The 16,454-nt window shown below is 51.4% G+C and overlaps 1 pseudogene; it reads right to left on the bottom strand.

Moving 5' to 3' along the window:
• Positions 1-1,715: 1,715 nt before the first annotated feature.
• LOC125085045 (uncharacterized) lies at positions 1,716-11,289 on the bottom strand (annotated as a pseudogene).
• Between the last annotated feature and the right edge of the window lie 5,165 nt (positions 11,290-16,454).

The following is a 16,454-nucleotide window of genomic DNA, read 5'->3' as shown; positions in this document are numbered from 1 at the left end:
CACCTTCCCTTTAAGTAGCTCAAAGCATGTGAGCACCTAGCACCTCTTTCTCCTCAGCAGGGACCAGGTACTTTTATTCCACTGTATGAATAAAGACTTCAGGTACAGAGAGACTCAGAACTCGTCTATCCAGGACCAGGTGTTGGAGGCAAAAGGTGGGCGAAAGTCTGGAATAAACACCGTGGTCCTCTGGACCCCTGGTTCCTGACATAATTCAAACCCACTGGTGGGTAGAAGTGCTGACATATGACCTTCAAACCCATTTTTGAGGTTCCAAGGAGCAGATTTTGGTATGGAAGAGAGGAGGAAGTGAGAAGATTTAAGATAAAAATTATAAGCCTATAGCCTTCACACTAGGGAAGCTAAATGTATTTTTGGTTTAAAAGCATTATGGTGAGATAGTCAAAAGGGAAATATAACCTTGCAATGAGTTCTAGGAAATAAGCCTTTGCTGTGGACATGGTAGAGTTGGCCGGAGTAGATCAGCCATCAGCGAATTCCAGTCCGGCCAGAAGTCTAGAGCACTGGGTTTGCAGTGAAGTCTGGGCAGATGGAGAACACAGATTCTGGACTGCCCTCTAAGAACGGGTGGGTCAGATTGGTTTGCAGACTCAAAAGAACTCAGTGGGCCACCAGGAAAATTTTAAAGACCTCTGGAATGGATTAGACCTACTTTGCTGGTAGGATATACTTCCAGATAGTCCCTTTGAGGATCTTTTGTGATTAACTCTCCCCCAAGTCAGCCCGGTTGAACATTGACAGGATTCTGAAATCATGACCTGTCATGTCTTGATTGAACCAAAGTCAAACTGAGCGGAAATTTAGGGTAATTTACACTCTTAGTTTAACTTACAAAGCAGCTGCTCTTTGGACAGAAAGATCTCCTTTATGAAGCTATTTGGGATTCACAACTTCTTATCTACTATTTTTTAACAATCTGTCTTAGAATTAATATTCTTCATTCAAGAAACGCCCACTGAATGTATATGATGTGATTAGCCGTGTGCTAATGCGGCTGGGCTTACTGTGGAGAAGTCAAGACAGGCATTCCAAGAGCAGCTGTTAAATTCCACATCAAACAGGGACTTAGTCACCAGACTGTGCTCATCCTCTGAAAGGTCAGTCCTCTATAACCGCCCACCCCAAAGTCAAGGTCACTCTAATAAATTAACTTGTGAAACTTGGAACCTATTAAAATTACGATTCTCAACAGTGAAAATAGTTCTAAATTCTTTGAAGCTAAAAACATTTATGTTCTTTGAAGTTTGCGTTTTGGATCAGATTTTGATAGTGTGGAAAAGTAATGGAAGAGGAAACGGGTATGGGTGACAATCCGTGCAAATGATCGCTGAGTAGGCCAGGTTAGTGCAAAGGACACTACAAGATACAGAAAACATGTTTACTCGTCTCAGAGTCTGAGCGGCCCTCGGTTTCTTTAGGGCACAAACTGTCTCAATCCTTATACCACAGATGACCTTTAGGGAACCACTCAGAACAGCTACAGGGAAGTACGTTTCACAGTTCTGGAGATGACAAGCCTAACCCTCTCTTACTGTGTCTGAAGGTAGAAGGTAATGAAACTGTGTGTGTGTGTTCCTTAGAAATTCTGTTAAGGAAGAACAAAGTTTGCAGACTACTCAGAGACGCAGACGTGACTTCATAGAAGTACATTACATTTGCTGTAGTGGAACCACGTAAAACACCATTTTCAAAGTCTGAACGATTCTGTGGAATTAGAATGTTCCAGCAGTCATGATATGACCCACTAATCAACCCGTGTGGCCCTATTACGATGAGCTGGATGACAAGGTTCATCCACATTTGCAAAATAAATAAACCTTATAGAATATTGTGCTCTAAGATTTTGCAAGAACACAGGGTCTATATGATAATTCTAGAGAAATTCATTCTCTACACTAATGTCCATGTGGTTAATGCCTCACCCCCGTGAGTTGATGCTTGCAAAGCCCGATGGGAAACAGGGATACCCGCCAGGTAAGCTCTGCTGCCACTATGGTAATTTTATTTGATCATCTCAAAATATCCTGTGGATGAAGCAGGGCAGGAAGCGTTGTCTCCTCAGATGTGACGTTTTTTGGGGTCTCTATGGCGATCCAGCAGCCGGCCCCACATGGCCGTACAGTCGTGGTACTCCTGTGAGTGACCCAGGGCCGTCAAGGTAGACCTATCAGTGGCCTTCTTTCCCCGGGGGCTGCTCGTGCTCTTGGAAGTCCTGGGAGACTGCAGATGCTGCAAAGGGCAGGCAGGCACCAAGCAACACTCCGGAGCGGGTCCCCCTGCCTGTACCTCATGCGCCCAATGACCATCGTCCTCCTTCAGTGAAACCCACCACCGAGTGCAGACTGGGAGCCGGGTTCTTAGCTGCCTGGTCCGACGTCTTTCTGAAAACAGCCTGAATAAGGACATGGGCACGTCGCGTGTGGGGATGGATGGTTCAGAGGCAGGAGACTTTCTGATTCTGAATTTGCAGCACGGAGAGACCTTGGTCCCTGAGCCCCACACTGTGCCCTCCTGACCCTGGCACCAAGCACCCCCCACCCTGCCAGGGGAGCAGAGGGCAGATAAATCCTTTGGCAGGGGGTGGGGAAGGCGGATCCCTCCATCGCAGCCCTGTTCCCTGTCCTCTGGGGCCAGCCCCGTTGTGGCCCCTTCTGAACTTCAGTTTGTTTTCTCATGACTAAAAAATAAAACATAAGTAATAGAAATGACCTCCGGAGTAGGACGGAGAGGGAATGCTGGAGGCAGGGTGCCAGTGGTGGGGAAGGTAGTTACCTCCCAGAGCGTCATCCTAATCATCCGTGAGAGGGGCTGACAAAGCAGGATTGGCTCTTGGGCTGAGGGAAGGAACCTGACAAGGTCTGCAAAGGGCTCCCGGGCCCTGAGAGCTGGCGGCCGTCCTCCTCCGTCACGGACCCTTCAGTACGTAAGCGACGTGATCACGTGTGAAGGGGAGCTCATGCTGCCTCCCTCAGCTACTGCGGGCCCCACGACTCTCTTACTCTGTCGATGAGCATCGATGAGCAAGCAACAAACAACGTAGACCCAGGGAAGTTAAGAAACTTGAGCAAGCGTCCGAGGCCGGCAGGTGGCAAAGCAGAGGTCAGAGCAGACCCCGGACACCTCTTCTTTTTGCCTGTATTTGACTCAGTTCCACGAGCATTGTTCGCATCGGGCTGGTGGCCCAGGTGTGCAGGGTGGCGGGTGTTGGGGGGTGCCCACAGGGACAACAGTGGGAAAGCAGCGTGGTTCCCACAGAAACCGGCGTCCTGGGTGTGCCCAGCACATTTCTCTGCATGTGTGAGTCCCACGGTGGATCTGATTGGCTCAGAACCAAAAGGGGTGGCTGGCTGGCTCCAGCACAGGGCGCTAACCTTCCGCAGGGCTGGGTGCTAACTCCAGCTGGGGAGGGTGGGGTGTGGGGGGACAGGACACGCCCTGAGAAGCCAGCACATCCTGCAGCCAAGGGACTTTGTGCTCCTAAAAATAGAAAGAGGCTCAGTTTACTCATGATGACCAGGGTCACTGACTCCTACAGCTGTGCTCAAGGAGGAACTGAGATATGTAGGAAGCCTGACACATTGCATGCCCGGAGCGGGAAGCCCCAAGAACGCCCACATTCTGTTCCTGTTCCCCATGCTCTTCCCGCAGCGTGTTCTCACCCAGCCCAGTGACTGAAAATGAGTTATGCCGGCAGAATGTCCGACAGCCTCCTACTACGGCCACAAGGCACCCGTGTTTGCGCTTGTGTTTGCGCCGGCCTTCAGGTCCGCTTTCCAGAAGCTTTCATTGTTTCGTCAGAAAGAAAAATTTAGGTAGAAGTGCATTTCCTTTTATGACTCTGAGTTAAGGAACGCTCCTCCTGCCGCCCACCTCGCTCCTCACCAAGAGGGTTAGACTTTACTGTTTAACCTTGACCCTCTGTGAAATGCTCTGCTGGTCGGGTGATGCGGCAGCGCGCTACTTCAACAAAGTGTTCAACGGGCAAGTCACTCTTCCAGAAGGGTCGGGGGGGGTGGGTGCGGCTTCTCTAGTTCCGCACAGCAAGGCGGAGCTCAGGGACGACTGGGTCAGGGGCCTCCGGGGTCTGCGGGAGCAGCAGCCGCAGCAAACATGACCGTCCTTGTGACTATGTCCGAGCGTGTCCTCCCCGAAGGGCTCTCCACGAGGCTCCACTGGATCCTCACAGCAGACGCATGGGTTGGTTTATAATTAATCCCATTTTTTAGGCAACTGGGGGAGGCCGAGCAGAAATTGCATCCTGAAGCCTCAGCCCAGGTCTGCACGTGGCTGGGAACCTATCATCTTACAGGGCACCGCGCCTGCGCAGGGAGGGCTGGAAGAAGTCTCAAGGGCGCCTCCAACCGTTAGAGCTTGGCCTCCACTGGGCGTCCCCCAGGCATGTGGCATTTAGGGTGACCGAGTCTGCTGGATTCTCCAAGTGTTTAATTGGGTAATCATTCACCTTTTGATAAAAAATTTAACCATTTTCACTACACACTGCGTGTAACCTTGATGTACTTATGGTAAGACTCACCTCTTGCTGATGGCCCCATCACAGTTGTGAGCAAGGATTAAGGATTCTGTTGAAGGCGGGCAGGATAGTACAGAACATGCCTCTGTGTTAACAGACCGAGGTTTTAGTGAAGACGCAGCACACAGATATTTACTGAAGGTTTTGTTGACGTAAGACATGGAGCAGGAGCTCAGGACCCTGCAAGGCACGATGGGTTTGGAGCTTCAGTGCAGCTGGACAGACGGACAAGTCCGCCATCACAAGGTGGCTTTCGAAGCAGAAACTCTGAGTGCCGTGGGAGCATCCTGATGGAGACCCAGAAGGCTTCCCTGAGAAAGTCATGGCCTTCGCTCTTCTCCACACTCTGTGACCTTGAGCAAGGACAGCAACAGACTTTGGAAGGGATCTAACCCAAGCTGCCAGTCGCATGGAGTCGGGGGAGCTGGAACATGGTGAGCTAAGGCACTGCTTTGTCTCTGCTTCCTCACTGGAAAAATAAAAATAACGTGCGTAGAAAAAGATTTAGGAACCTCTAAATTTTTTTTTCCTTTTTATTTCATGGAGTTGATTTTTTAAAGAAACATTTATAAAAACACCAAATGCGGTAGGGTCCGATTTTCAAATATGGAGGACACAGGTGGAATAGGCGTGTTCCAGAGAATGTTCCTTTAAAATTTTATTTTCACGAATGCTGTCATTCCACAAGGGACATAATGAGCCTACGCGGTGGGGATCTACTTTCCTTCACAGTGTGCTTGTCATCTTCAGCTTTTGCCTAACAAAAACAGTGAATGAAGGAAGGAACAACAATTAACAGGATGTGAAAAGCTCTTTTTATGCTCCAGAGGAGGGGATCTCTGAACAACAACAACGAAAAAAAAAAACAAAAAAAAAAAAAACAGAGTCTGTTTTTCAGACTCTTCCTTCATTTTTCACTTTTGCTTAGGCACCCAGAGCTAGTGGCACATGTGCTGTTGGGAAACGGAGCTCCCTGGCTTTTTACTGAGCATCCCAACCCTCGGACCTCTCACGGCCAGCTCGAAATGCAGCTTCTTGGCAAGCCCTTCACAGCTCCTCTCTGACCAAGTCAATCAATGCCACACCAGCTTAGAAACAGCCAAGTCCAGTGTCACCCAATGTCAAGTATCCAGCTTAATACCTGCACGAAAATGTGTCCATCGTGGACTTGTCCAATCGCACAGAATTGCGCACAGAGGTTTGGCACCAAGTTAGGCGACGCAGCACCTCAGGAGAGGGCAGGAGAGGTCGGTGGCATTGAAGACCCTGCAAAGCTTCTGTGTGCTTGGGTTGGTTCTGCCAATATTTACACTAGGAATCAAAATTATTATAAGTATTCACAATAATATTTATTTAAAAATCAATAAACAGGGACACCTGGGTGGTTCAGCTGGTGAAACATCTGCCTTCCACTCGGGTCATGATCCTAGAGTCCTGGGATCAAGTTCAATGTCGGGTTCCCTGCTCAGCAGGAAGTCGGCTTCTCCCCCTCCTTCCCTCCACTTATACTCTGTCCCTCTCACTCTTTCTCTCAAATAAAATCTTTAGAAGGATAAAAATAAAATCAATAAACACATTAAATGCTAATATATTTTAATGAAAAATGTGAAAAATTTTAAAACAAAAAGCATGAATTTCATCAGTATCTGGCTTAATAAAAAGAAGACAGCTAGATTCTCATGTCTGCTCTTTCTTCCATCTGTCATAACGAGTTATTTTGAATCCGACCACACATAGAGATATAGTCAGAGAAGGGAGGAGTATTGGTCTTTTTAGAAAACCACAGATATCCTTTTTTGATACTACACCAAAACTCGACAAAGGGTCATTGCTTAAAGGTCAGTTGTTATGTAAAATCTGAAACCACATGAGCAAATTTTTCCTTCTCTGTTACATGCAAACATTGTATTGGTCTCTTGTGCTGTGAAAGGACCGCTCAGCCATGCATGACTTTGGAACACCAAATAGTGATCACTTAAAAAATACCAGTTCACTGAATTACGTGGATCTTCCAAAAGTTGATAAATTCATTATAAACTTGGAAAATTCACTTTTATAAATGCTGCCGCCAATTTCATCAGAAAAATCTGTAAGTATTGGGGAGTTTGTGAGTTCAGCTTGGCAGGTATTACGCATTTTCCAAAATTCCCGTCTTTACTTGAAAGCTCAAATTTTATCATTGGCAACAAATACTGTCAGTTGTTTTCCTTGAAGTGACAGACTCCCTTTATTCATTTTGGAGAAAATGTTGCCAAGTACGCAATGCTGAATAACCATAGTTTGTTAGTCGTTCATCCAAACAAAAATGGAGTTCCATGGAAAAGGCAGCAGAGCTCACAATTCAACAAATCACACAATGTATGGGGGCGAAGAACACAGATTCTAGTGCAGTTGGATGCACACACCTTGATTTGGGCTGAGGTGTAAGAAATTTGACCCACCACTGCTTTTCTACCATCAGCTCGAGTATCAACCCAGTTTAAAAAAAAAAAAATGGCGAATAATGTCTTCATATTATCACGAAAATAGTTCTGACCTCATAGACCCCATGCGGGAGTCTCAGGAACCACCTGAGTGGTCTGGGACCACTCTTTGAGAACTGCCTCTGTAGATATTCCCCATCAAAACTCTGCCATTTGAGAACAAGTGAGTTGACTAAAACTTATTAGATACATGTCACACATCTGATTTTGGTCTTCCATTGATTAGGTTTCAGTGTGGGACTGATTTGAGAGTTGAAAGTATTCTGGATCTTTAAGACAATCTTCTATCTAGTTTGTTGCTATTCACGTCCCAGTGGGTAAGTAAGTGTCTTTGAGCCTTTGGGCAAATGCCCCTTCCCTAAAAGGTGGTCCATGAAGACCAGTCAAGAATCCAAGTTAGTCTGATGACCTGAAGTTAGATCTCCAAAAGCATTGAGGAGTTGTCCATTGATTTAGAGAAAACCAGTTCATTACTTCCAACACAGAAACGTGAAGTCAAACATCTCCAATTGGTCTGGGTGCGTCCAGTCTGTGGGGCCTGGCCGCCATCGGGTGGGTTTGCTCCACGACATTGTCAGTCCCTGTGTGTTTACCACCCCAAGGCTCTGCTCTGTAAAGTAGAATTAACTTTCTTTTTGAGGGCTTTGGCATGTTTTTATAAAAATTCATATTGTGGCAAAGTATTTACAGTCAAAACTCCTTTGTCTTAAAGAACCTGCCTGGAATTAATGGGAAGTGTATGGAGTGATGTAGAAATCAGCCACGTTTCACATGTGGAACCTGATTTTAGGCTTTAAAATCACAAGCCAGTTTCTGTTGGAGCGGATGATTCCTCTGGGAGGTTCACCCAAAGACCTTCTGGCACGAGATTTTCATTGGAACTTGAGGGAAATCTTCTTCCAGAATGTTCTCCGAAGCCTCTGGCTTCTGTAAGCTTTGTTTTAGGTCAAGGTAATCCATAATCTCTTTTATTTCTATCTTTAAATGCAGGAAATGAAGAAAACAAAGAAAAGATCATTTTAGGGACTCCTTAAAAGGCAGAAAATGTTTTTAATGAATCTGGGCTTGGTTCGAAGCCTTTCGGCCGCTTGAACTTGGACATCTCAGCCTCCAGCTGTGCGAAACCAGTGTCCGCTCTTCCAGCCCCTGAGTCCGCTGCACTTGGTGGCAGCAGCCCTAGCTGACCACGGGGGCTCTTTGGACCCGCTCACCAAAGGAGCCACAGGGAACTTGAGCAGAAGGCAGGCTCAGAGGTAACTATCTTCCATCAGCACCGATAGGTAAGTAGCAGCAGGTGCAGGAAAGCACTGAACTTGCCTGTGACCCTTGAGTGGGACGGAGGGAAGAAGCAAGGAGCTAACCCAGGCGCGTATCCTCCAAGTGAGGACAGACTGTAGTGAAGAGGAAAAAGAACAGTCCATGCAGGTAGACGGTCAGCAGCATATGCTAGCTCCGGAAGCTGGCACGTACTCCCCTGTGTCACTTAGAAGACACCTGGCTGCTGTTATCTGTCCCCATGACTCAGCCCAGGTTCAGGGAGGGCAGCTAGTGCCCATGTCAGGAGAAGAGAGATAAAGCCTTTCAAAGACCATTGTTTGAGCTGTGAGCATGTGAGGAGGACAGAGCACAGGGCTTGTGCCTGCCTGGAGCCCAACGAGGGAAGAAAGGAAATCCAGCAAGAGCTTCCAAAGGAGACTGGATATCTTGATCATGACCAGCTAGACATGAGGAGAGACAGCCACAATTTTTGCAGGACCAAGATACCAAGGGTGGTGGCAGGGGAAGCATTTTCCATTCGTCGTGGCTACTGCAAGTCACCTTAGCAATGTGCTCACCAGAGGTGTGGAGAAGCCCATCAGTCCATGTGCTCCTTATCCCTGGGAATACCCGCTCCGAGGAACAGTCCTGCTTCCTTGCCTAAGACTTACTGTCAAAGTACTGTCACCTGTACTTTGGGACGACCACAATCGGCCTAACTTCACCCAGATGTCATGCTCTGATGCCCTTCGACCCGAGTCAGTAGGAGACCAAGCTGGAGGAACAGCTGTAGCATGGCTGTCCCTGGTGGTGACAGCTGGCGTCTGGCTCCCCGCGGGAGGGGCCCACAGCACCCACGCGTCCCTCTTGTGTGGGGACTCGAGGGAAGGTAGCAGTGTGGGCCAACGCTCTCCTCGTAGGACCTGCCTGACGTGCACCCACCGCACCTCCCCGAGATAACATATCGCCTCCAGATGATGGGGAAAGTGCCCAGGGTCAGACTTCACTCTGCCTCCCGCACGTGCACAGACGGAACCCCAGGGCCCACGGACGTCCCACTCCCAGGGCGCTGGAGCATCAGGCCCTGCAATGGACAGGCTCTCAGGGGGTCTGTGTGTGGCTGCAGCCCGTGTCCTCTGTCCCCGCTGAGGCACCTCAGGTGGGAGGCGATGGCTGTTGTCTAGCTGAAGGCGGACAGTGGGGCCAAGAGTGTTCTTTGGAACAAATAAATAAACATAATGAAGAGAAACAAGAGATTTTTTAAAAGTGTTTTTGCCAGCTTTGGCACTCACATACAGGGAGCAGGAGAGTCGGGTGTGGGCCATCTGGAATTTGGGGCTCTGCAGCCCTGAGTGTGAGCCTGGTTCTGTCCTCGAGAGCCTGTGTCCCAGCCATATCCCTGGGAGGTCCTCAAGGGATGCCCTGGGGTTATCTCATGCTGGCCCTATCTCTTCATCTGGGAAGAGGGGGTAAGAGCAGGCCCTCCTCAGACCGTTGTACGTTGTACAAGGTTCCATGGGACGGTCCCTGGGGAGGCCTGGCCCATGGCCAGCCCCTGACGCAGCAGGCCTATTGTTACCAGCGTACACAGTCCTGAGAAACCACTGCGGCTCCCATGTGAATCAGCTCCAGCCCTCCCCGCCGCTGACTCATTTCCAGATGGGTCTCCATCGGAAGGAAGGAGGGGAGGAGGGGGCTGGACGCAGGGCCAGGTGGGGCCAGGGCTCTGAGGGCCGTTGGGAGCCCAAAGAGGGGCCGATGGAGGAAGGTGGAAAACCATAGCGCTGACTCCTTATTGCTGAAGACCCAACCTCCAAAGGGTCCTCCCTCCCTCCACGCCTGTGGTTTGGGGCAGGCCGTGGGGCCATCGAGGGGTGGGGGGGAGCGCAGAGACGCAGCCACAGGTGCTCCTGGGCCCTGCAGGACCCTCACTGAGCTTCCTCCCCACGTGAGGAGGAACCAGGGCAAGTGTGGGGAACTGGCTCGCACCCCAGCTTCTCCACAGGCAGTGCATCATTCCGCTTTTCTGGGCGAGGCAATGCAGAAACACTCTGTAAAGCAGAGCACAAGCAACCCAGTTTTAGACACACAGACACACAGACGATACGGACAATAAATGTGCCCAAAGCCCCTGCTCCCACCACTTCGAATTCAAAATGTTAGAAGACTTTGCTTGACATCACTCATCCCCAGGAAGACGCAAACCAAAACCACAGTGAAATACCACTTCATACCCCCTTGTCGGGCTGAAATCCAAGGGCCAGACAGCAGGGAGAGCTGGAGAGGATGCGGAAGGGTTGGAATCTGTAGGCGCTGCGGGTGGGAATGCAAAACGGGGCATCCACTTCGAGAAACAGTCCGCCAGCTGCTCAGACAACGAAGGAGAGTCACACACAAGCCAGCAAGCCCGGCTCGACAGCCACCCCAGAGAACTGAAAGCCCACGTCCACGTAGAGACTCGTATGTGCGTGTCCGTGCAGCATCCTTCGTCGTCGCCAGACAGTGGAAACGTCTAACTGTCCGTTGGGTGAGGAACATATAAACAATGTCACACAGCCACACAATGGAACGTGCCCAGGGCCACAGAAAGGAAGGAAGTTCTGAAGCCTCGTACGACGTGGATGGATGGGAAAAACATGCTGCTCGGAGAGACAAGCCCGCAGATGCTGTAATTCTGCTCCTGTGAGAGGTCCAGAATCGGGAAGTCGGGAACAATAGAAAGGGCTTGCTTAGAGCAGGGGAGGGGAGCGGGAGAACCGGGCAGTGACTGGGGAAGGTGCCGGGCTCTTGCTGAGGACATGGGAGTGTCCTAAAATTGACCGTGGTGATGGTTGCACCTCTCTGGGAACAGGCTAAAAACCACCGAACTGGGGTGCCCAGGGGGGCTCAGTCAGTTAAGTGTCTGCCTTCAGCTCAGGTCATGATCCCAGGGTCCGAGGATCGAGTCCCGCATCGGGGTCCCTGTTCACTGGGGAGTGTGCTTCTCTCTCCACCCCACCTGTGCTCTCTCTCTCGCTCTCAAATAAATAAATTAAATCTGATGAATAAATAAATTAATTAATTAAAATCACTGAATTGAGCACATTCATGGGTTGAACGGTATGTGAATTTTATCTCCAACAAAGCTACTTAAAAGTCTACAATATTCTCCTCCAACGTTTTCACATAAACAAAACAAAATATTGCTAAACACGTGCAAATCCGCTTTCTGTCCCTCCCTGTCTGCACTGCCCTCATCCTGATGCTACCGGGAGCGTGGATTCCCTTCCGGTCTTCTTGGGGTCACTGGTCAGGTGCCCCATGCCCCTTGCTTCCCTTTCTCACTTAACCACCACGAGAGCTCTGTGAGACTGGGCCACGTCTACCTCCACTGGACGGATGAGCAAACTGGTGTGAAAGAGGTCGCACCTGAGCTACCCAAGGTCAAAGAGCCAGGGTGGCCAGGGCCGATGTTATTGGTCCATCTCCGTGTTACAAACCCAACTTCCATTCCCTAGTTTCCCAGCGAGCTTCTTTGGCCAAACCTCACAAATGGTCCCCATCAATCTGTGTCCCTGAAAAAAACGTTGCAAATAACATTAGCTGTGAATACTTGTGTTCAGAAATCCCAAAGCATCTCTGGTATTTTCCAGGAAACATTTTTATAGTCCCAGGTGATTTTATAAGTCCTTGTCTAAAAGGTGAAAAATCGCTATTCCGAACAGATCGAGCAGACGGTCTAGACTTCTTAAGCAGAACTCAACTAATTCTCACGTCCCAGACCCGCAAATGTCACAAGTCTCCCTATGAGTCTTGAAAATGTCACTGCTTTTGTCGGCAAAGGATGAAAAGCAGCACGGAGCAGAGATGACTTGCATCCCAGACACCCCGTCATGGTGGAAACGGACCTTCTCGGAGCCATGACAAAAGGGAGAAGTCGACACGTAAACTCTTTTGGAAGGCCGACACGCCAGACGCCCCACTTCCACCGCTTGCTTTAAGAAACCAGGCCCTGAGCCCCTGGAACGAGCAGCGGAGCCTACCAGCGTACCTGGGTCCCCCGTATCTGCGAAGTGTCATGGGAGACACAATGACAAACGAGGTCTGGCCCTTGCCTCCCGTGTGATGTTACATATTAACTGATGTCGAATTGCTTCCTATTGAAAGCCGGCCCATAATAGTGAACCGTAGCAGGGTTTTTTAGACACCCTTTACACCCGGGAACAGAGACACACAAATTCACGGGTGCATCTCAGGCCATGGAGTTTGGTGGATGAGCTACTGGCCAGAGAACCCAGCTTTGCCCGGGGCAATCTAGGTGAGAACCTCGTTGTTATGGGTTGAACTGTGTCCCCCAGTAAGATATGAAGTCCTAACCCCGGTACCTGTGAGGGTGGCCTTATTTGGAAATAGGATCATTACAGGTGTGGTCAGTTAATAGGAAGTCAGACTGGAGGAGGATGGGCCCTTAGTCCAATACGACTGGTGTCCTTAGAAGAGAGAAATCTGGACCACCATTCCATGAAGGCACAGATGCTGGGACAAGAGAGAACGTGGAACCAAGGCAGGGCCTGGAGTGACAAGATGACAGCCAAGGGACATCTGGGGCCACAGAAAGCTGAAGGCACCCCTCTCTTTGTGGAGCATGGGATCCTGGACCTGAGTCTTGCCCGCCCTTGCTGTTCTAGGCTGCCCCCCGCTCCTGAGCCTGGGACCACTCCCTGTCTGCACGAACCTGGCCTGGATTCACCCCAGAGCCCCTCGGAGAGCCCCCAAGATGGGATCCTGGGTTTCTGCCCCCACAGTTGTCTGTGGTCTCTCTCCGAGAAGCTCTGTCACGGACAGGACACAGAATCAAGTCCCATCAACCTCCTGACTAATCATAGGGTCTGAGTCGAAGGTCCAGGAGAGTCCCCCAGGCCTGTGACACCGGTCAGCTATGTCCAGGACCCAAGAGGCTCATGGAAGGTGCCCATGCCATGGCCCCTAGGAGCCCCTGGCCGCAGCCAGCCCCAGTCACTGCAGGACCATCCCGATGTTTCCTGGTCCCCTGCCGCCTTCTCTCTCCAGAAATCTGGTGCCAGCGCTTGTCCAGACCTCTGAGATGAGGACGGGGTGAGGAGTCAGGCAGCTGGGGGAACCTCGGGCCTCCGGCCCCTCTGATGATGAAGGCCCTGCCCTTGACGAGCCTCCATCTGGCAGGAAGCTTCCCTGCCCTGAACCTGGGGCCTCGCTCACCTTGGCGGGGCCGGTGCAGCAGGTGCTGAGAGCTCCAGGTGCAACTCTCGCGTCCAGGCCCAAGGACAAGCAGCTGCCAGAGATCCAGGGGACCCTGGGGGTATGACTGAAGGTACCTGGCCCCATGGGGCTCTGTCCTCTGGCCCTGGTGCTGAGTGCCCCTCACAGGACCCATTCTGTGGACATAAAGGGAAGAAGCAAATGCCCTGGGGAGCCAGAGAGACAAATAGGAGAGACCCAGAGCCATGCAGCGGGGCTCTCTAGGAAAACCGAGATGGCTTTTCGTGCTGCATTTCTGAGATAACTGGCCCTGCCCTGGGGAGGCTCCCCATGGCTGCTGCGGCTGGTGGGACGGTTGTGGGGTGCGGCGGGCAGGCGTTCAGCCGTGACTCGAACGAATCCATGGAGGATGAATGAGTGAGTGAGTGTTTGGGCAGCTGGAGGGAACCGCAGGTGTCAGAGCTGACCACAAGTCTTCTCTCTGCATCCCACCACCCCTCCCCGTCCCCCCATCTCCCTACCCTCCCCCACCCCACACACAGCTGAGGAGTGACGGCATGGGGACTCAGCAAGGAACCACGCAGGGTGGGTGGGTCAGGGCACCTGGCTTTGCTCTTACTGGGTCAGGGTCTCCTGTCCTAGCCTGGGCCACTCTCTGCCACCCCCTGCCCTCCCCAACCCCAGCATGTTTACCTGTGAGCTGAAGGGGCTGCCCTAGGCCAGGGCTCAGCAAACAGCGGCGATCTGTGCCCAAATCCAGCCAGACTACCTGCTTTTGTAAACAAAGCCTCCCTGGAACCCAGCCACGCCCGTGCTTTACGCAGGGTCTCTAGCTGCTGTGGGGCACCCCGCAGGTGGAATAGCTTGTCGGAGAGCCTGTGCCCCAAAACCCGTTAATCATTTCCCGGGACCCCTGCTCTAGCGGAGCGCGTCTCTACAGGAGCAACACCGCCTCCTGGTGGGAGACTTGGAAATTGCAGTCTGGTGAGTCCATGAAATAGTCCTTGTGGCATCTTCCGAAAACACAATTGCCAAATCGTTACGTTGCGCACCTGGAACTAATATAACATTGCGGACCAACCATACGTCAATAATAAAAAAAATTAAAAACGAAATCTTGCCCCAAAATAAAAAGAAACATGCAATCTTGCCATTTGCAACAATATGGATGGAACTGGAGGCTATAGGCTAAGTGAAGTCCGACCAAGACAAATACCGCACGATTTCTTTCACACGTGGAGTTGAAGGAACAAAAACGAGCAAAGGGGAAAGAGCGGGAGACAGGGAGGCAAACCAGGGAACAGACTCAGCTCTACAGGACACACTGGTGGTCGGAGGTGGGGGATGGGAGAAACCGGGTATGGGGATGGAGTGTCCTTGTCGCCACGAGCACTGAGCATATATAGAATTGTTGAATCACTAGATCGCGCCCCTGGGACAAACATAACGCCCCCCCTCCATGTGAACTGGCCCCATGGGTAACAGAAATAGTAATAGAAACTCAAAAAATGACTTTTTTCGTTCTTGCGGTTCCACTTCATGGAGAGTGAAGTCTTCATATTTATCTTTGAGATCTGGGGCCCAAGCAGGTGACAGTCTCGACGGACGTCATCGGAGGCAGTGAAGGGGGTTTCTCCCCTGCAGGAAGCCTCAGACCGCGGGGACAAAGGCCCCATCAGCGTCAGCGCGGCCGTTTCCAGGCGCCACCACGAGAGGGCAGCACGAGCCCGCGCGCGCGGCTGGAGCCCCCGCCGCGCCCAGCGCGGACCTCGCGGCGCCCGGGGGTGCGGCGAGACCCCTGCGGCCTGGTCTCGAGCTCTCAGCAGGAGTCCGGGGCCTCGGAGCGGGGGTCCGAACCGTGCAGAGATGTTCTAGTCTGTGATAAATATGGGGGAGGCGCAGGCCCGCTGCCGGTGCTTGGATGTCCTGCGCCCGCACCCCCACCCCAGGGAGACGCACCTGTCCTCGGAGCCGCTCCCTCGCGTAGGGCTCCGCCTCCCCGTTCCCTCCCGCCGCCCTGGTGCACACCTGCGTACTCCTGGTTCCAGGCAACAAAGAAATCTGCGCACTCAGCTAAACTGACCCTTTCTCCAAATTATTTGACATTCGGGTTCTTTGTGGGAGCCTGTGTGTGTAGCAACTATTTAGGCCACGAAGCAGGCCTTGGTAAATGCTGGCTTAGTCCTTTTTTGTTTTGTTTTTTTTTTTAAAGTAGGATCTTGTTCATTTTCAAGCCATCTTTGCCAGTAAGGATATTGGTTTCCCCACACAGAGTCCTGCCTCTCCCCCACAGGACTGAGCAGACTCGGGGTGAAGGGGTGTGTGCCCAGAGCGGGGGGGGGCAGGGGTCCAAGGATTCTAAGTGCACTGGGACTGTACCTGTCACACCTGTGGGCGAGTTTGCTTCTTCTGATCCCTGGGTCTCCCTTGGACCCCGTGTCTGGGCAGACTGACAAACACAGCCAAGTGTTGATAACTCTAACCCAGGAGAGTTATTTAAGAAATGCAGAGGCCCCAGATCTAGGCTCTGAGTGGGTGCATCTCGCTGCTGGACCACTGGCTTCTGGGCTGGAGGCTGGGGGGCCCAGTGGGGCGGTCCTCTTCTCCACCGACCCCCAGCCTGAGAACACAGTCCCCTGCTGTAGGACGAGATCCTGGGGTGGACGTAGCCGGGGGGAAACGCAAGCCCTGAGCAGTGACATTAACCTTGCTACTCCATGATGAGGAAGGTCACTCAGGCAGTGAGGGTCCCCATCATCGTCAGCAAGTGTCACCACACTGTTTCTGGCTGAAATCCTTTTCAGTTCCAAGCATATTACATCCTTGTAGATTCCTAGTGTGGGAAACACCCCTCCACGCAACCCTACCCACGGACCCGTGACAACCTAAGCTACGTACTTCTCCCACTTTGTGCTGCTCTAGGCCCTGAGATCAGGCCACCTCCT

Source organism: Lutra lutra, chromosome 14, assembly GCF_902655055.1.
Source record: "Lutra lutra chromosome 14, mLutLut1.2, whole genome shotgun sequence".
Lineage (NCBI taxonomy): Eukaryota > Metazoa > Chordata > Mammalia > Carnivora > Mustelidae > Lutra > Lutra lutra.
The sequence above is the reverse complement of the archived record's forward strand: the minus strand, read 5'-3'. Positions and strand labels throughout refer to the sequence as shown.